Source organism: Portunus trituberculatus, chromosome 43 (assembly GCF_017591435.1).
Source record: "Portunus trituberculatus isolate SZX2019 chromosome 43, ASM1759143v1, whole genome shotgun sequence".
NCBI lineage: Eukaryota > Metazoa > Arthropoda > Malacostraca > Decapoda > Portunidae > Portunus > Portunus trituberculatus.
The window spans coordinates 23,300,693-23,321,689 of NC_059297.1; the positions used below are offsets into that span (position 1 = coordinate 23,300,693).

Here is a 20,997-nt window from a genome sequence, read left to right on the forward strand (position 1 = left end):
AATGTAAAAAACGTGATGCCTTTTTCAGAAGTTTCTGAGAAGCGATATAAATTGTTACGCACTAGAAAAATGTTGTTTTTGTTTGTTTGTAGCTAAACAGTATTAGTATTAGTATTAGTAGTAGCAGTAGTAGTAGTTGTAGTGGTTGTTGTGGTGGTGCTGGTGGTGGTGTTGGTAGTAGTAGTAGTAGTAGTAGTAGTAGAACAGTAATGGTGATGGTAGTAGTAGTAGTAGTAGTAGTAGTAGTAGAACAGTAATGGTGATGGTGGTAGTAGTGGTGGTGGTGGTGGTGGTGGTGGTGGTGGTGGTGGTGGTGGTGGTGGTAGTAATGGTGATGTTATGGTGGTGGTGGTGGTGGTGGTGGTGGTGTAGTGGTGGTAGTGGTGGTAGTAGTAGTGGTGTAGTAGGTGGTGAACAGTGGTGATGGTGGTGGTGGTGGTAGTGGTGGTGGTGTAGTGTGGTAGTGGTGTAGTGGTGGTGGTGGTGGTGTGGTTTTGTCATTGTCGTCGTTGTTGTTGTTGCTGTTGTTGTTGTTGTTGTGGTGGTATTATTCATTGTTGTTGCTAGATGATAATGATGATGATGATGATGATGATGATGATGATGATGATGATGATGATGATGATGATGTCGCAATTAGAACGAGTCACGCTGCTCCGGAACTAATAAACAAAAGAACAAAAAAAAATCTAGGCTGCATTTCTCCATTGTTCTCCGCATTTCATTCCAGAAACAAAACAACCTAATCACGGAGTAGAACTTACACATAAAAAAAGATGAAGGTTAAAAAAATAAAAAAAACTAGTTCACTGGGCCAGTTCTGGGATGCACGAACCGGACAAAACACAATGATAATTTACTCTTTAATTCTTAATTCCCCAAGGTCGTAACGCACTTGCTCCATCAGGTCTGGCTGCGTCAACACGGATTCTCTGATACTCTTATAGGCGTAGAAAACACATTGATATCCGGCAATACAAACGGATTAGGATATCAAACTATACAAAGAACACATTACACCCGAGAAGCTGACAGCAAAATATTTCACTTGAAAGGTTATTGCATTGATAAAAACCAACAAAGAATGAGAAGAAAACGATAATATTAAAGTGGCATGTGGTACAGTAAGCTCCCCTGAAGACAACAGTATTATGAGATATTAGATAAGGTGGAAAAGACGGATAGAACGCAGCTTTTATCTCAAGCTGTTGACAGGAGACAATGACAGCTGTGTGTGTGCCGAGCCGCTGCTGTCTTGTGCCAATAGCTTGGGAAGAAAAAGTTGTTTACCGATCTTCCTTCATTTCTCCATGCCCTGCACAAAATTTGGTAACACAATCGTTTTTCTTTCAGGGGACCTTCTCTGCCACACACCAGTATTCTTATTCATACCATCAAGAAAATATTCCCCCCGCCCCCACAAAAAAAAAAGCACCACACAGCAAATATCGACATGAATATTTTGAACTGCATCTGGCAGGAGTTTACCTGCCTAGAATTTGTTTAACTGGAATTCACTTGAAAGGGAATTTATTGGCCGAAATTTACTCAGCTGGTATTTACTTGAGGAGTTTACTAAGGAGGATCTTACCTTGGTGGATATTACTTGGAAGGAATTTACTTGAGTGGAATTACTTGAGTAGGATTTACTTGGCGGAAATCTACTTGGAAGGAATTTACTTGAAAGGAATTTAAGAACCTGAGTGGAATTTACTTCACTGGAATTTATCTATCTGAGTCCTAAGTGGAATTCACTTCAGTACTTTCTCTGGTAAACTCTGGAACTCCCTGCCTGCTTCTTTATTTCCACCTACCTATGGCCTGAACTCATTTGAAGAGGGAGTTTTCAAGACATTTGTTTAATTTTTTAGGCAAACTTTTTCGGACCTGCTCGGAAATTGACATCTCAGTGGGCGTTTTTGTATGATCACTTTTGTTGTCCTTAGCTAGTTAGCTCTCTTACAAAAAACAAATATAATATTCATAACACGGTAGCAAGAATATTTACAAAGGATTCATATTTACGGCGCTAACTTATCTATCTTTCTTCAAAGCCACAAATGAAAAAAAAATGTAGCTCCGTAACATCATACTGTTATATTTTCCTCCATGTGATGCTGTGTCTGGCTACATTACCCGATTACGTGTACGCTAATGGCAGGACGGGAGATGGCCAGACACTCCTTACTCTCCATAATGTCGCCTTAATTAACCCATTCCACTTAGTGACCTACTTCTAGCATCAAGAAAATTAACACCCCACAACGGCTAATGGATAACACTCAATCCAATTATACAACTTTACTGCGTAGAAACTCAAACACAGAGTGAAGTGAACTCCCGGGTCTACGCCATCGCTGAAATAGTTTATTATTCTACCTTGACACTTCCTAAACTTTTCAAATTGTCTTACCCTCTTCGCACAACTGCTATACAACCCTTCCCTCATAATCCCTCTCTCTTCTCGCTCCGCATCAAACTTGCATACAAACCATCGATTCTTGAGTTTGAAAATATAAAGGCGTGAAGTAAATCTCTATTCCCTAGACAAATAAAATATCTTACAAAAATAAACAAGTGCAAACTTTTAAAAAATATATATATTGTAATACCTCACTGAAAGCAGTATTCATACACTCGATTACTATTATAAACAAAGTAAGTTTAAATATTTTCCAGCCATTATGAAATAAGTAATGATCAATATTTCAAAGGCAGTTCTCTATTAAGGATTATTTCTAAGGACTACAGAGATCGGTATTATTCCAGTGTTTCACCACATTCCACTAGGTGATTTTTACCCACCTCAAGAGATAGAGCTCCTCATTACGAGTATTTTGAATCCCATATTTATAAGGCGCAACTTATTTATAATGGCGATACCGAATTTAAAAGATTTAATCGTATTTTTGGCGATCTCACTCCCGAGTCAATAGAAGAGAGGCAGACTGTCGCGAGAGCTGCTCGACCCAGGGCAGCGGCTAGCGTGCGGGCCAACATTATTGACTCGTTTTGTTTGAGCTATTGTTTCCGCTGATTGGTTACTTCCTTTTGAAAGTGAACCGGCGGCCAATGAAAAAAAATCATAATTTATTCAACCAGTCATGGTGACCTTGAGGCTCGCGGTATGAATTTGAATTCAGTTTGAGGCAAGATCCCACTGTGCAGGTTGTGAACTCCATTACTTCAAAGTTATCGCTGAGTTTTTCGAGGACTCTGCTAAATCCGTACAGTTTTTACGTAATCACGGCGTTCTATCTACTGCGGTGCAGTGTTCTAGTTGTCACCGAGACTGTACGTACAGGGAAGTGTTTTTTACCCACCTCATGAGATAGGTTAGGTTAGGTTAGGTTAGGTTAGGTTGGGTTGGGTTGGATTGCATTGGGTTGGGTTAGGTTAGGCTGGGTTGGGTTGGGTTGGGTTGGGTTAGGTTAGGTTAGGTTAGGTTAGGTTAGGTTTGGTTTGGTTTGGTTTGGGTTGGGTAGGGTTAGGTTAGGTTTGGGTTAGGTTGGGTTGGGTTAGGTTAGGTTAGGTTGGGATGGGTTGGGTTAGGTTAGGTTTGGGTTAGGTTGGGTTGGGTTGGGTTGGGTTAGGTTAGGTTTTGGGTTGGGTTGGGTAAGGTTAGGTTAGGTTAGGGTTGGGTTGGGTTGGGTTAGGTTAGGTTGGGTTGGGTTGGGTTAGGTTTGGGAGGTGATAAAAAAAAACTGGGTGATTTGCGCCAAAAAAAAGTGGTAAATTAATTAAAAGCAAGCCGAAATTTACCAGAAAAAATTTGTTTCGTCCAGAAAAGAGAATGTGGTGAAACTCTCGAAATTTACCCAGAGATCATTGGTCGTGCTGTCATGGAGGCTTTCCCATCAATTAAGGAGAACCTCGCAAAAGAATCAACAAAATCATGAAAGCTTTCTTAAAAACTAAAGTAACATCTACCAAAGCCTCACATTGTAATCGAATAAAATCACAAGGTTGAAGAACACGAATCAGAACAAAACTCAAATACTTAGCCCGAACAAGATGATTACTCTGGTAAGCAAGAAAACCTTTGCAGTTTACATTTTGCTACAAAGGTATTCAACGCTACATCATGCCTCGAGCGCCAACAGTATAGGCAGGAGGCGGCCCACCAGCCAACATGTGTATCCGCCACACGTTCATTAGCAGGAGCTGTTTCTGTGGAGTCCGGAAGTTGAGTGTATAAGCCGCGCGACAAGAAACGCTGCACTGTGAACAGCATTTCCGACCAGGTGCTTGAATATACACGGTGTGTGTGTGTGTGTGTGTGTGTGTGTGTGTGTGTGTGTGTGTGTGTGTGTGTGTGTGTGTGTGTGTGTGTGTGTGTGTGTGTGTGTGTGTGTGTGTGTGTGTGTGTGTGAGTTCGAGCAAAAAGAGATACAGGCAGACTAGAATATATTTAAAGATGCAAAGATGTACAGGAAAATTGACAAATCGACAAACAGACAGAAAGGGAACGTGAATGATTTTCTAACTGACCTAGATAGATAGATAGATAGATAGAGAGAGAGAGAGAGAGAGAGAGAGAGAGAGAGAGAGAGAGAGAGAGAGAGAGAGAGAGAGAGAGAGAGAGAGAGAGAGAGAGAGAGAGAGAGAGAGAGAGAGAGAGAGAGAGAGAGAGAGAGAGAGAATGTGCAGAGACTGTCAGTGCCTCTTGCTGCCATTTTTTCTACCTGCCTGGCAGAGAAAAAGTGGCCAGCATCCTGGAAAGAGGCATACGTGGTCCCTGTGCATAAAAAAGGGTCCAAGTCTGACCCAAGGCACTACCGACCCATCTCCCTGCTGTCTGTGATGGGTAAGGTGTTCGAGAAACTGGTGGCAACCGTCATATGGCAGCACCTGAATGAACACCAGCTTCTCTCACCCCACCAGTTCGGGTTCCGGCCAGGTCGATCTACTTCCGATCTCCTTCTCCTACTCTCCCAGGAATGGCAGGACACCCTTGACGAAGGCCTGGACACGCTCGTAGTGGCCCTTGATATCGCGGGAGCTTATGACCGAGTGTGGCATGCGGGTCTTCTGACTAAGCTCCAAGCTAAGGGCATCGACGGCGGTCTCCTGAAGCTACTCGAAGATTACCTCCAAGGAAGGACGCTTCGAGTCGTCGTCAATGGGCGGACCTCATCACCCACCAATATAGGAGCGTCAGTTCCACAGGGCTCAGTGCTTGGCCCAGTCCTGTGGAATGTTTATATAGACGATCTCCTGCGCCAGCTTCCTGCAGTCAAGGCTTACGCCGACGACTGCACAATCTCCCTCTCCTACTGCCGCCAGGACAGCCAGCGTACCGTGGCCAACATCAATCGCCAGCTGAAGGCAGCAGAAGAGTGGGGGAAGGTGTGGCAAGTCACCTTCGCGCCGGACAAGACACACGCCATGGTCATCTCACGATCCCCTGCCGCCTTTCAGACCGTGGAAGGACAACTACGGTTTGAGGGCGAGCAGCTGCCTCTCCAGGAACACATCAAGATCCTGGGAGTCACCATGGATCGTGAGCTGCGCTACGACACCCACATCACGTCTGTAGCCTGCCAGACCTCTCAGCGTGTGTAAGCCCTGCGCAGGATGGCTGGCAGTCTGGACTCGCGAGGTATCCTCACTCTACAGGGCACAAATCCATCCCTGTATGGAGTACGATGCCTTGACATGGATGTCCAGCGCCCATACCCACACCAGCCGGCTCGACGTGATACAGAGGCGCGCTCTTCGTCTATTGGGGGAAGATGAGGAGAGCGTGGCAAGTATCACGTCACTGGAGCACCGGAGGGACGTGGCAACCTTGACGGTGTGCCACAAAGCTCAAGTGCTGCACACACCTTACCTCTCCCGCCTCAGCCTGCCGCCACACCCACCCGGGAGAAATACGAGGCAAGCAGCGGATGGAGACCAGCAGGTACTGGTGCCTCTCTCCCGCTCCTCACAACACCAGCGAACATTCAGAGCCAGGGAAGCGGGCCTGTGGAATCATTTCACGGTGGCCACGCCTGCTGAGGTAACGGGACTATCAACTCACTAGACAAAAGTGGCCGCCAATGTCTGGAGAAGCGCGCTCCCTACCCGGCTAGTGCTGTGAAGTGAAGTGCAGTGATGTGAGGTGTCAAAACAATATATTCACGTTAAAAAGACGTTTAAAACAGTTCCTTGCCAACACAAGGAGCTTTATGTCTAAATCTCTATCATTACCTGACATACTGTAAAAAACATGGTGTAACTCAGTGTAAGATGATGTTTAAATAAAGAGAGAGAGAGAGAGAGAGAGAGAGAGAGAGAGAGAGAGAGAGAGAGAGAGAGAGAGAGAGAGAGAGAGAGAGAGAGAGAGAGAGAGAGAGAGAGAGAGAGAGAGAGAGAGCTGGCAATAAACAATAGTGACGCATTGTAAAAGTCTGTTTGTCACTGCACAGTTCACGCTGCGTGGTAAATGCATTACGATTAACCTTCTAAATAATGTTATCGTGCGTAAAGCGAACTGACCGTGCAATACTTAATTACGAACAAAGGGTTGATAGGGACGGGTAGAAAAGGTTGAGGATGCGTGTGAAGAGTGGTATGGTGAGGTGCAGAGTAGAATATTGAAGACTGACGGAAAGGATGATTGACTGAGTATTGCGTGATGAATTGACTGAATACTTTGTAAATTGAATAACTAACTGACAGGACGATTGACTAACTAATTCACTGACCGACTGACCGACTGAATGATTAACAGATTGATAGATTAATAGGTTCATGATTATTTTTAAAAGATATACTGATGGAACTGACAGAACTGATTACTTGGTATAATAAAAAATGATTGATGTAGAAGAAAAATAAATGTAGTATATGGATTAAGTGAATATGTATAACGTATAACAAAATTAGTCCATGATGAATTACTGTTCTTATCTGAAACTTCCCTGGTCATCATTAATAAGCAGGAAGTTAGTAACGTTATCTAATTACAAGTGCAAATATTGACTAGCTTGTTTGCAGTAAATGTGGTCTGAAGGGACGAACTGGGGAAGACGAGACGTGAACCCTGTATCAATTAAACCAACCTGAAAAGGAAGGAGAGAGAGAGAGAGAGAGAGAGAGAGAGAGAGAGAGAGAGAGAGAGAGAGAGAGAGAGAGGTGGTATGCGATGTGAAACAATTCCGAGCATTAGAAAATATTTATAGGGATCTGTAAAAATAAAGGATTAAAAAGAACACATTTTGCAATCTTCTGTCAGTTCAATGATTGGAAGTGTCTGTAGAACAAGTGAAGATTTCTCAGAGTCGCAATTAATCAAGAATAAAAACGTACCAAAACGCAAAATGGCAAAATGTGAAGTCTTTTTTTACCTACACAATAATTCATCAGATATAAATATTGCTAACTGGAAGCGAAAAAAAAAATATATAGCAGTGAAAGGGTTGACAAAAGCAGGCCCTCTTCCATGTCCATGCCTGAAATGTCATATGTTCTCCATGTCACAACTCGGAACATCACTCCCCTTTTCTGATTGGACCTGGCAACATTATCATCAAGGATCGGGTCATCACGTCATAATGAGCCAATGTGTTTTGATGTTTGGTGACAATTAATTAACGGAAGGACGGCGGTTCGGTGACATGATAATAATGGTGGTGGTGGTGGTGTTGATGGTATTGGTGGTGGCGGTGGTGGCGGCAGTACAGGAATTAACACCATCATTATTATCATCATATCATCACTTATCTTAGTAGTAGTAGTAGTAGTAGTAGTAGTAGTAGTAGTAGTAGTACTGTGGTGGTGCTAGTGGTAGTAGAAGTGATAGTGGTGATGCAGTGGTAGTGGTGGTAGTAGTAGTAGTAGTAGTAGTAGTAGTAGTAGTAGTAGCAAGAACATTAGAGTAGTGGTGGTAGAAATGGTAGTGGTAATTATGGAGGCTGTGCAGAAACATTACAAGCCATAGGAATAGAATAACACTATTACTATTACATACTACAAATACCAGTACAAATAACGAAACCAATGACATCACCAACACACCCATACACACCCAATAATCCACACAAACACCAACACACACACACACACACACGTCCATCCCACTCACAAACAGCCCTCGCGAGTAGCCACAAGCTCGCAAACCCGAAAAAGTAAATGCATGCCGTACTAAAAATAGAGCACATCGGGAGGCACGCCTACACCTTTAAACTCTTTGCAACGCGGTGACCCGTTTCAGTAACGCTCGGGGCCCTGAGTGGGGACTAAACAATAAAACGGGCAGCGCAATATGCTAATGTCATCTGAAACGAGGCGGCAGGGGGCTCCTAGACACACACGCACACACACACACACACACACACACACACACACACACACACACACACACACACACACACACACATACACACGTACAGTAACACAGACATTAGTAATTCGATTGTTTTTTTACAGTCAATACAGAAAACTTTAAATATTTCGTGGTATATAATCTGATGAGAGAGAGAGAGAGAGAGAGAGAGAGAGAGAGAGAGAGAGAGAGAGAGAGAGAGAGAGAGAGAGAGAGAGAGAGAGAGAGAGAGAGAGAGAGAGAGAGAGAGAGAGAGAGAGAGAGAGAGAGAGAGAGAGATAGTGTACAAAACCAAAGCACACAAACATTTCTGTGTTAGTGAGGCGGTTTGTCACTTAACCTAAACGGTAAACGAAATCAAAACATCCTGAGAGAGAGAGAGAGAGAGAGAGAGAGAGAGAGAGAGAGAGAGAGAGAGAGAGAGAGAGAGAGAGAGAGAGAGAGAGAGAGAGAGAGAGAGAGAGAGAGAGAGAGAGAGAGAGAGAGAGAGAGAGAGAGAGAGAGAGAGAGAGAGAGAGAGAGAGAGAGAGAGAGAGAGAGAGAGAGAGAGAGAGAGAGAGAGAGAGAGAGAGAGAGAGAGAGAGAGAGAGAGAGAGAGATATTACAACTTTTCGTACTGTGTTGAGGATGTGGAGGAGAGAGACGAGATGGAGGAAGAAGAGTAGGACCAAGAGTAGGACCAGAAGGAGGAGGAGGAGGAGGAGGAGGAGGAGGAGGAGGAGGATAAAAAACAAGAGGATGACAGAGGAGCAGGAAGAGAAGCAGCAGCAGGAGGAGAAGGAGAAACAGGAGGAGAGAAGATGTGAGCGAAGACAAGTTATGGTAATTTATTCATCGTGGAGAGGCCGATGTCGAGAAAGCGTTTTGGTGGCGGTGATGATGGTGAGCGGTAATGGTGATGGTGTAGCGGGGTAGCGGCAGCTGCAGACTGATGGGCGTAGGGTGTTAAACCAGACGGAGGGGATGGAGAGCCTTACTGCAGATAAGAGTACGTAAGTCTATCTATCCATTAACCTGTCAAGCGTGATAAGTATTTTAAAGAAGAAATACGTGAGATTGGTGTGACTTAAGTGTACAAGTGTGTTTATGGCAATCCTTTCTTTATGGAGCGTGAAGTTCGAGCGTCTTCCATTACGTAAGTCTATCTATCCATATCCATGTCTAACGTTGTGGTGTGTAATGAGAAAAGAAAGTTATAGCTGAATGCAATGAGGACCTGAAGTGCTTGATGCATGGAGGAAGTTTAGATTAGTGTATCGAGTTCAGTCTCTAATGAATAAACTGCTTCTGACTCTGACTCTCTCTCTCTCTCTCTTTCCATCTCATTCGTGATCTGTTTCACTCACTAAAGTATAAAACTCAGTTATTGTGCGTTTTCTCCTCCTGTGTAGATCTCTTTCCTACCTTTGACTGTATCATTGACTCGTTTCTTCAAGTATAATATCTGTTTATATGTAGAGTTCGTTCAGTCCGAGATGAGTAAAAGGTTTGTCTTTTTCACAATAATTTCCCTACAATAAACACATATTTTTAACTTTATTTCTATCATTCATGGTATGCTCAACTTGTGCGTGCAAGCTTATAGTGTGTCAGTGTGTAGAGTTCATATACGCAGAGTTTATGTCTGTGATGAGAGCTGTTATAGGCTCGTCTCTTTCCATCTCGCGCTCCTCTGTGTTCTCTCGTTCCACCTCCGCGTCTGTCATTCATGTCCTGTTTAACTGCGAGTGCGAGTATAAAGTCCGTCAGTGCGCAGAGTTTGTATAGAGTTTATGTCCGTGATGAGTAAAAGGGTTGTCTCTTTCCACCTCACTCTCTTTCCACATTCACGGGTCTTGAACGCGCGGCGCATCATTCACGGTCTGTTTCCTGCGTAATGATGTCATCTGCGAGGGGAGTGAGTGCTGGCGGTGATGATGGCGGAGATGGCGGCTCCCTGCTGGTGGTGGCGGCGGCGGCGTTAGTGTTGGTAGTGGTGGTGGTGGTGGTGGTGGAAGTGCAGGAGATAAAGAATGGGGCAGCAATGGTGGCAGCCTGGTGGTTATGTGACAAGACTGGTGGCAGTGTGGTAGTGGAGATGCTATTGATTGCGGTAGTGGTGGTGGTGGTGGTGGTGGTGGTAGATGGTAGAAACGAAAAACAGAATTCTCGAACATTTCATAGTCTTACTTCGACAACTTTCCACAGATTTTAGAGTGGACATTATTACAATTCTTCAGAATACTTTCAGGACTCCAGTAACAGATCAACAAGGATTCTTCACCATCAATGTGGAAAAAGGACCGGTTAAAGCACGCCTCGTCTTTACTACGGCCTTTAAAATACACTCCTGAGGAAACTCCGCAGCGTTAAAGAGCACAACAACCCACAGCGAGTAATTGTAAGAGAAATGATAGAGTGGGACTACTGATGGAAGTTTGTGTTGATGGTAATGGCAGTAATGAAGGCGAGAAAACGTGGGAGGAAGGGATGGACGATGGCTGGTAGAATGGCGGTAATAATGATAGAAGCAGTAGTAGTGGTGGTGGTGGAGGTGGTGGACGTAATAATGGTGGAGTAGGATCGCGTGGGAGTATCTTGAGTATCACATCAAAGAATCTGCGAAGAAAACGGATGCTTCACAGATGTTTTCATGTTGGTGCTCAATGAAAGGAAGAACAAGGCGACAATCCAGGCGTGCATGATTCGTTATTGTCTTTACCTAGTCATCCAAGTACACCCTTGTCTACTTTTGCCTTGACGAAATGTTACGGTTTCTTTTTTATCATCGATCGTGGCAAAACAGAACATAGTAGCATTCTATAAGTAGTAGTAGTAGTAGTAGTAGTAGTAGTAGTAGTAGTAGTAGTAGTAGTAGTAGTAGTAGTAGTAGTAGTAGTAGTAGTAGTGGTAGTAGTAGTGTAGTAGTAGTAGTAGTAGTAGTAGTAGTAGTAGTAGTAGTAGTAGTAGTAGTAGTAGTAGTAGTAGCAGCAGAAGTACCGCCACTAGCTGTAGATACGAAACTGGAAATAATGTTAAGCTATCCTGCTAAGCGAGATGAGGTGAGATAAAGTGAAATGAGATAAGGTTTGGGTACGGTGAGCAATGCACCATCTATCCATCAACTCACTCACTCACGTATTCATTCCTTACAGACAGGCACACCTATGAACTTTACTGTATATGTAAAAAAAAAAAACGAGAATAGAATCAACTCTGCAAGTCCAACTGGTATTTTCTTAATTAAATGCAGTCACCCGTCACCTCGTTACGTACTACTGTTTGCCAGCACACACACACACACACACACACACACACACACACACACACACACACACACACACACACACACACACACACACACACGATGTCGATCTCGTTTTGTAAGCGAGCAAATTCAGGGTACAGGAAATAGCAATGCAAATGTCAAACCATCGACACACAGGTTGTTCGAGAGAGAGAGAGAGAGAGAGAGAGAGAGAGAGAGAGAGAGAGAGAGAGAGAGAGAGAGAGAGAGAGAGAGAGAGAGAGAGAGAGAGAGAGAGAGAGAGAGAGAGAGAGAGAGAGAGAGAGAGAGAGAGAGAGAGAGAGAGTGTGTGTGTGTGTGTGTGTGTGTGTGTGTGTGTTGAATTTCTTACACTCAAGCTCCTCCTCATGCTTCTCCTCTTCCTCTCCCTGCACTGAAAACAAGACAATAAAAGCGATCCAAACACAGACACCCACGTGATACAGGACAACGCAATTGAAACATCGTAAAATTTCCACCGCTGCACTAAACGATAAAATAAGAAACATCGGGAACAAATATATAAACAAAATATGTAACGACGAAATGAACGAAAACAAAAGCATTACCACACGAAATATGTCCGCAAAATATGCCCGATAAAAGGATACATACACGGGCTTGGAAATAAAAATAAAATGCAAAGCGTCTAAAACTCAAAACACCGTAAACAAAACTTAGTGGAAACACGGTCACATATACCAAAGCCACGAAGCTAAATATAGAAAAGCGAAAAGCGAAGCGGTAACAAATAAATGCACGTTGCTAAACAAAAAACAATAATGAACATTTTCAACCAACCCAATGCCGTTTTATTTCATTCAATCTGTTTTTTCGTTGAACTTACGGAAAGTGTAACCTTGGATTAAAAAATAAACTTTGTGAAATAATGAAGGATTCTAGGAAACTTGGAGGTAAGAACATCACCCCTCTCATAGACAGATGCAAGAAAACAACTGAAGTGAAGCAATACAGCATGGCTCCTTACATCCCTTACCCCAATATTACCAAATGTTACTCTCTGGAAGGAGGATGAGGTCACTATATTGTAGAACATGAAGATACTCAAAATCAGTTGAACCTAACAGTATCAAAATGTTGAATGAGCAGTAGAGAAGCTAATATAATAAAACAAATGAAGATGGTTCTCATAGCTTGTTGATAGATTGTGTGTGTTCATTAAGGAGCTAGATGAGTATACGACATATGTGTGTGAACCTTGTTTATTTATTTTATTGAGAGTTCATGAAACATTTCGTCTATTTTACTTTCATGTATTTTACTTAACAAATTATTATTGTTATTATTATTATTATTATTATTATTATTATTATGACAACTATAACACCAACTGCCAGTGAGTGAGTGAGTAAATGAGTAAGTGAATCGAACTCGGATTTGTGGCTCACAAATCCGAGTTAAATGATGAAATAATTAATATGACACAAAGTGTTGGTGTTTGGCTTTAAGTCGCAACGAATCCTGCGTTATCACTCCTAATGAATAATGTGTACTGTAAGTATAAAATGTGGGATTGTCAAAGGGAGGTTATCATTATACCGTACGAGAACAAAGAGAAAAAAATATGTATTTCTATAAAAATTACGAAATATTCATGGAAACCAAGAAATATATGTGAAAAAAAATTCAGGTTATAATACACAGTTTGAAACATGTCCGAGAGGTGAAAGGTAGGTTTTACACCAACCAAAAAAAAGTTAATAAATACATGAATAAACAAAATAAACTAAGTTAAGAAAAAAACAACAGTAACTAAACCCATACGTAAACCAGAAATATTCATGGAAACAGAAGTAAATTAATAGAAAAAAACACACACACTAAAAAAAAAACCGCACTATAATAATAAAACCTTCAGAAGTCCCTCACCTAAAAAAAAAAAAAAAAAACACCAGAGAAAATATCACAAAATCATAAACAAAAGTAAAAATAGTAAAATAAATATAGAAGCACCCGCGACAAAATATGGATTCTAAAGACAAGGGAGGCAAAGGATTAGTAATGGAAGCAGCAATGGCCACCAAAACCCAAGCGAATCCCACTTTTGTATGTTGCTGATGGCGGGGAAAGCACGGATTTATTTCATGGAATACAAACTCTGAAACATCGATTGTATGAGAGAGAGAGAGAGAGAGAGAGAGAGAGAGAGAGAGAGAGAGAGAGAGAGAGAGAGAGAGAGAGAGAGAGAGAGAGAGAGAGAGAGAGAGAGAGAGAGAGAGAGAGAGAGAGAGAGAGAGAGAGAGAGAGAAGTAACAATAGCAGCAGTAACAAACAGCAGCAACAGCAGTAGCAGCGGCAGCAACAACAACAATCGGAAGAAAAGCCAACGACAACGACGGCGCTACAAACAGCAGTGGCCCGGAGGCCACCTAACACACCTGACTGGCGACCTGTCCCCCCACATGTGACTCACCCACAGGTATCCACGCACCCAATGAGGCACAGGGGAGAGCAAAGGACACAATGTGAATATTGTTTGTGCCCCGGACACACAGCTGAGGTGTGTTATAGGCGCACTGCCGACGAACGCCAAGAACAAAGGCAAGAGAAGATGCTGATCAAGGTTCTGACGGAGGGATTGGCGCGTCAACAAATGCACCACCCCAGCAGCCCTTTCAGGCCACCCCCCGCCCCCCTGGCAACATCAACCAGGACATTATCCCAGCTGGAACGTCTCCAGCTCCATGTGGCAGAACAGACACTAAAACACCTCGCCTCACCGCCATGCCTCCCTTCCGCGGCAACGCGAGGCTGCGAGGAGACTGGCGTCCCAGCTGTCAACTGACAGTGGTCTCCGCCAACGTCAGAGGACTCCGCACCAACGTCGGTGACCTGAGCCACAATTTCGTGCTGCGACAAAGTGCTAACATTGTGGTGGCGGTGACGGAAACTTGGTAGAGTGATGAGGTTGAACCGACGTTTGGCAGGATCTCGGGCTACTCCCCGTGGGTGAGGAAAGACCGAGAATTTAGAGCAGGCGGAGGTGTCGCTGCTTGCTTTAAAGACGGCCTCCAAACACAGGAGCTCGAAGTTGCTGTACCTCGCCAGACAGAGGCACTATTCATCAGGGTGGTACTTGCAGACACGAGTAGGCTTTTCTTCTGTGTTATGTACCGTCCCCCGAGACAAGGACGAGCCCCGCTGGACTTCCTGACACCCTACTCCAACGACACAAGTGTTCTCATGTAATGTTAGTGGGGGACCTGAACCCACACATGAAGCAGGATGCGTACAACCATCTCTTGGTGGTACAGGGCCTGGTTAACCACGTAACCTTCCCTACACATGAGCGGGGAGGGATGTTGGATCCTGTAGTAACTGACTTCCCTGAAGCCAGCATCCGCTGCCAGCAGTTAGGGCCTGTGGGTAGCTCAGACCACTTTGCCGTGCTGTCACAGGTAGAGCTGCAGACGGCGAGAGAAGATGCCACCCCGCGCACCATCTGGCTCTGGGACAAGGCAGACTGGCCATCCATGAAGTAGGACATAGAGAACACGGATTGGGAGGCCCTTCTGGTGGGAGATGCTGATGCCAGGGCACGTGCTCTCACCACCAGGCTCCTTGCTCTCCAACAAGTGCATGTACCCAGCCGTTTGTACATCTCCCAGCCTGGTTTGGTTTTCGCTGCAGAGCATCTGCCGAGGACAAACATGCTGCCTGGGTGAGGTACAAACGCCACCCAACACCCAGAAACAAGACACTGCACCGGGAAGCATGCAAGAGGATGTTATCCACCTGCAGATGGGCGAAAAATCAGCTGAGGGAGGACAGAAAGCGAAAGCTCAGTGGTCCAGGTGTTGGAAACAAGACCTGGTGGAGACTAGTGAGAGAACAACAAGGAGCTTGTCAACGCGAGGCTCTCCCTCCACTCACCAGACCAGACGGATCCACCCTCCTTGCTGCGTATTTTGCCAACAAAATGATGGTGGACGACCCAGCACGACCTGCACCTCAACTGGCCCAGGAGACAGACAATACTGTCACCACCGTCCTGGTGACGGAAGAGCAGGTAGAGCGGCTGCTTGGTGCGGTGGATGAGAGCAAAGCCACGGGTCCGGATGACATCAGTCCGCGGCTCCTCAAGCACTGCGCCAGAGAACTGACAGCTCCTCTCACCACAGTCTTCACGACATGCCTGAGAGAAAATAAGTGGCCCTCAGTATGGAAGGAGGCGCGAGTGGTCCCGGTCCACAAAAAGAACTCGAAGTCAGAGCCCACCAACTACCGACCCATCTCGCTGCTCTCAGTGGTGGGCAAGTCCTCTTCCTCCTCTCCCAGGACTGGCAAGATGCCCTGGAAGAAGGCCTGGACACCCTTGTGGTAGCCCTGGACACTGCTGGGGCTTTTGACAGGGTTTGGCACTCGGGCCTCGTTGAAAAGCTTCGCGCCAAGGGCATCCAAGGTGACCTGTTAAAGCTGCTCGAAGACTACCTCCAGGACAGGACTCTCCAAGTAGTGGTCAACGGGCAGTCATCAAGGCCTTCACCAGTCCGGGCATAAGTTCCACAAGGCTCAGTTCTGGGCCCAGTCTTGTGGAACATCTACATTGATGACCTCCTCCAGCAACTGTCATCTGTGGCTGCATTTGCTGATGACTGCACTCTCCCGCTCTTACTGCCGCCTAGACAGTCAGCGGGCTGTCACTGAGCTGAACAGGCAGCTCAGAATGGTAGAGCAGTGGGGAGAGGTGTGGCAAGTTAACTTCGCTCCAGAGAAGACGCAGGCGATGGTCATCTCGCGGTCTCCAGACGCCTCACACGCAGTCTCAGGAAAGTTGCGCTTTGGAGGCAAGTGCCTGCCGCTCCAGGATTACATCAAGATCCTGGGCGTGTGCGTGGACCGCAGCCTGCGCTTCGACCGCCACATCGCTGGCATCGCCCGCCAGACATCTCTCCGAGTCTCTGCCCTGCGCAGGATGGCGGACACCCTCGACCCACGAGGCACACTCACTCTGTACAAGGCGCAGATACGCCCATGTATGGAGTATGGTGCCTTGTCTTGGATGTCGAGTGCTGCTGTCCACATGCAGAGACTGGATGCTGTGCAGCGGCGAGCCCTGAGACTCGTGACCACTGAGGAAGAAGAGCAGCACCCAGCACCACTGACATCACTGGAACACCGCCGAGACGTATCGGCACTAGTAGTCTGCCACAAGACTCAAGTGCAGAGAGTCTCCCACCTCAACCCTCTGAGGCTACAGCCACACACAGCACAGAGGTGCACCAGAGATGCGGCACGCAGTGACGAGTTAGTGCAGGTGCCCCGATCTCGCTCAAGCCAACACCAGCGCACCTACACAGCCAGGACCTCAAGGCTGTGGAACATTTTCGTGGCAGCCACTCCCCAAGTGAGGAGCATGACTACTCAGCAAGTGAAAGTGGCAGTCCACAAGTGGCGAGACAGGCACCCGTCGCGGCTGATGTTGCAGTAGTATTTATTGTAAAGAAATTATTTTGTATTGGAGTGTATTTTATTTATCTATTTATTTTTCATGTATAACGTCTTAATGTACAGTATACTAATGTGTTATTCTCAAAAATAATAATACTATAGGCTTTTGGAGTAATCCCATACTCAACGTGAGGTTTTAAGCCTCGTTCTTTGTATATGCATTTGTTTAAATAAAATAAAAATAAAGAGAGAGAGAGAGAGAGAGAGAGAGAGAGAGAGAGAGAGAGAGAGAGAGAGAGAGAGAGAGAGAGAGAGAGAGAGAGAGAGAGAGAGAGAGAGAGAGAGAGAGAGAGAGAGAGAGAGAGAGAGAGACCGACTGTGTGTGTGTGTGTGTGTGTGTGTGTGTGTGTGTGTGTGTGTGTGTGTGTGTGTGTGTGTGTGTGTGTGTGTGTGTGTGTGTGTGTGTGTGTGTGTGTGTGTGTGTGTGTGTGTGCGCACCTAATAAACTGGTTTTGTTAAGGGCATGAAATAAACGAACCGTGGACACAAGAGAACAGACAGAGAGAGAGAGAGAGAGAGAGAGAGAGAGAGAGAGAGAGAGAGAGAGAGAAAAGAAAGAGAGACAGATAGACTAACACACACACACACACACACACACACACACACACACACACACACACACACACACACACACACACACACACACACACACACACACACACACACACACAGGCTCCGGACAATTTCGAAGCAGTGGCACAACAAACACGGCCCCAAGCACACCAGGTCTTGGGCCCAACATACTCCCTTGTGGTAGCGCGGCAGCAAACGTTGGCGGGCAATTCAATCAGAAGAACACGTGACCCAGCATCTCTTGGGGTACCAGGCGCTGGATCCAATTTACCGTGAGAGAGAGAGAGAGAGAGAGAGAGAGAGAGAGAGAGAGAGAGAGAGAGAGAGAGAGATTGAGGGTTGCACAAGTTAGAGAGTGCCGAAAGAAAATTGAGATAACAAAATACGGAGAGAAAAATAAGTATAGGAAAAAGTTTTGGATATTCTGAAAGGATCTAATGGAAGTTTGACGAGTGGGGAGCAAAAATAAATTTTTAAAATTGAAAGAGAATGATGAAATGTGTTTGTCAGAAAAGGAGAGAGAGAGAGAGAGAGAGAGAGAGAGAGAGAGAGAGAGAGAGAGAGAGAGAGAGAGAGAGAGAGAGAGAGAGAGAGAGAGAGAGAGAGAGAGAGAGAGAGAATGATGAACTCAGTACTTCAAAAAGTCAAGGAAAACTTTAATTGAAAAAGATTATTTAAGAAAGAATGAAGACAGAAGAGAAACCATCCTTGTTAAAAAGAAAGAAAAAGAGAAAATTAAACGATGTTATAAATTATTAACTTCTGACGTATTGATAATAGAAAAAAAATTGGAAAAAGAAAATAGTGAGAAACAAGAAATAAAACACCGTAAATATTCAACAGGAAAAAGGATAACATGATAACAAAACAAAGTAAAAAAAAAATGAAAAAAACATATTTCAACTACACACAAAATAAAACCGAAAAAGAAGGAACATGCAATAGCAGACACAACAGACGGCGAGGAAACAAAAGAGGGACAACCTTAAGCATGAGTGATGGTGGTGGTGGTGGTGGTTGTGGTGGGGTACCGAGGCGGGAACACCACAGAGGCAAACCATAGAGCGGAGCAGGGAGACAACAGAAGCAGGGGCAGAAATAGCACCACCACCAAGTAGGCATGACTGCACACTCTCACAAACAACTACGGCGCCCAACTCACCCAAGCGGATCAGCAAGGCTCCCACAACTACAACGGCTGCCAAGAAGGAGAGAGAGAGAGAGAGAGAGAGAGAGAGAGAGAGAGAGAGAGAGAGAGAGAGAGAGAGAGAGAGAGAGAGAGAGAGAGAGAGAGAGAGAGAGAGAGAGAGAGAGAGAGAGAGAGAGAGAGAGAGAGAGAGAGAGAGAATAAATGCATGAATAGAAGGAGACTCGTGATACAGCGAGTTAAGTTAAACCCGGCAAGGCATCACCGTAGACTTTCAAGCAAGACCGATATAGGAATTTTTTAATGTAAGGGTTTGTATTCCAGAGAGATTAGGTGGAACAAGAGCAGGATAACAAGCTTCAGCCGGAAGTGAAAGAGAGAGAGAGAGAGAGAGAGAGAGAGAGAGAGAGAGAGAGAGAGAGAGAGAGAGAGAGAGAGAGAGAGAGAGAGAGAGAGAGAGAGAGAGAGAGAGAGAGAGAGAGAGAGAGAGAGAGAGAGAGAGAGAGAGAGAGAGAGAGAGAGAGAGAGAGAGAGAGAGAGAGAGAGAGAGAGAGAGAGAGAGAGAGAGAGAGAGAGAGAGAGAGAGAGAGAGAGAGAGAGAGAGAGAGAGAGAATAAATGCATGAATGGAAGGAGACTCATAATACAGCGAGTTAAGTTAAACTCGGCAAGGCATCACCGTAGACTTTCAAGCAAGACCGATATAGGAATTTTTAATGTAAGGGTTTGTATTCCAGAGAGATTAGGTGGAACAAGAGCAGGATAACAAGCTTCAGCTGGAAGAGAGAGAGAGAGAGAGAGAGAGAGAGAGAGAGAGAGAGAGAGAGAGAGAGAGAGAGAGAGAGAGAGAGAGAGAGAGAGAGAGAGAGAGAGAGAGAGAGAGAGAGAGAGAGAGAGAGAGAGAGAGAGAGAGAGAGAGAGAGAGAGAGAGAGAGAGAGAGAGAGAGAGAGAGAGAGAGAGAGAGAGAGAGAGAGAGAGAATCTTTCAAGGTGAAATGTTGTTCTTGGGTGTAAAATTTTTGGAAAACGGTCGCAGACAATGATAGACGCACGTACACACAAACACATACAGATAAACATCCACACAAGCAGGAGCGCACACAAACACACACACCCTGTGTGTCTTAGTGGTTAAAGCTCTGGCTTCACAAGCCAGAGGACTGGGGTTCGATTCCCCAGCCGGGTGGAGATATTTGGGTGTGTCTCCTTTCACGTGTAGCCCCTGTTCACCTAGCAGTGAGTAGGTACGGGATGTAAATCGAGGAGTTGTGACCTTCTTGTCCCGGTGTGTGGTGTGTGCCTGGTCTCAGGCCTATCCGAAGATCGGAAATAATGAGCTCTGAGCTCGTTCCGTAGGGTAACGTCTGGCTGTCTCGTCAGAGACTGCAGCAGATCAAACAGTGAAACACACACACACACACACACACACACACACACACACACACACACACACACACACACACACACACACAAACAAAGACACATACGCGAGGCAAAAGAGTGAAATTTCGATTTATAATAGTGTTTATGACGAGTGTGTGTGTGTGTGTGTGTAATAATAATAATAATAATAATAATAATAATAATAATAATAATAATAATAATAATAATAATAATAATACGGTTTATTAGTAATAGCAGTACATACATACTGAAAATGTACATATGGGTATTGAGGGAGACTTAAGATTAGAACCTTAACTTAGCTGTTTATAGCTGGCACCATGGAGAGGATAGAACTATGTTGATAACGGTCAGTTTGTGTGTGGTGTGGCATGGATTGGCTGGGGCGCGTCAGGGGAAGGAGATGTCGTAGCCGTGAGTAGCGCAGTAGGACTCTACCCATCTTGAGGAGGGCCGCTTGGTGTCTGGTAGCCAGTTTGGGGAGATCGAGGGTAGATAGGGCGTGATCATAGTCAGTGTAGGCAGGGCCAAGTATGATTCTGCAGGTCCTCTTTTGGACATTTTCCAGTTGTTGCTGTTGAGTGCAGGTGAGGGAGGAAGACCACACTGGTGAGGCATACATAAGTTTGGGAAGGATGAAGGTGATGTATATCCCCTTTAACTCATCAGCTGGTGTGCCCAGTGACTTAAGTCTGCGCAGCATGTAGAGTCTGTAGGCTGCCGATCTCACTGTGGTGGTAACGTGTAATTTCCATGTCAGCTGATCATCCACTGTGACTCAGAGCAGCTTGGCTGACCGAACTATTTGGAGGGGATGAGGTCTCAG

General features: G+C 45.0%; 1 protein-coding gene across 1 annotated transcript in view; it reads right to left on the reverse strand.

Moving 5' to 3' along the window:
* Window positions 1-20,997, reverse strand: part of LOC123518312 — a 301,357-nt gene that overhangs the window by 198,837 nt on the left and 81,523 nt on the right. The gene's annotated exons all lie outside the window — the stretch shown is intronic.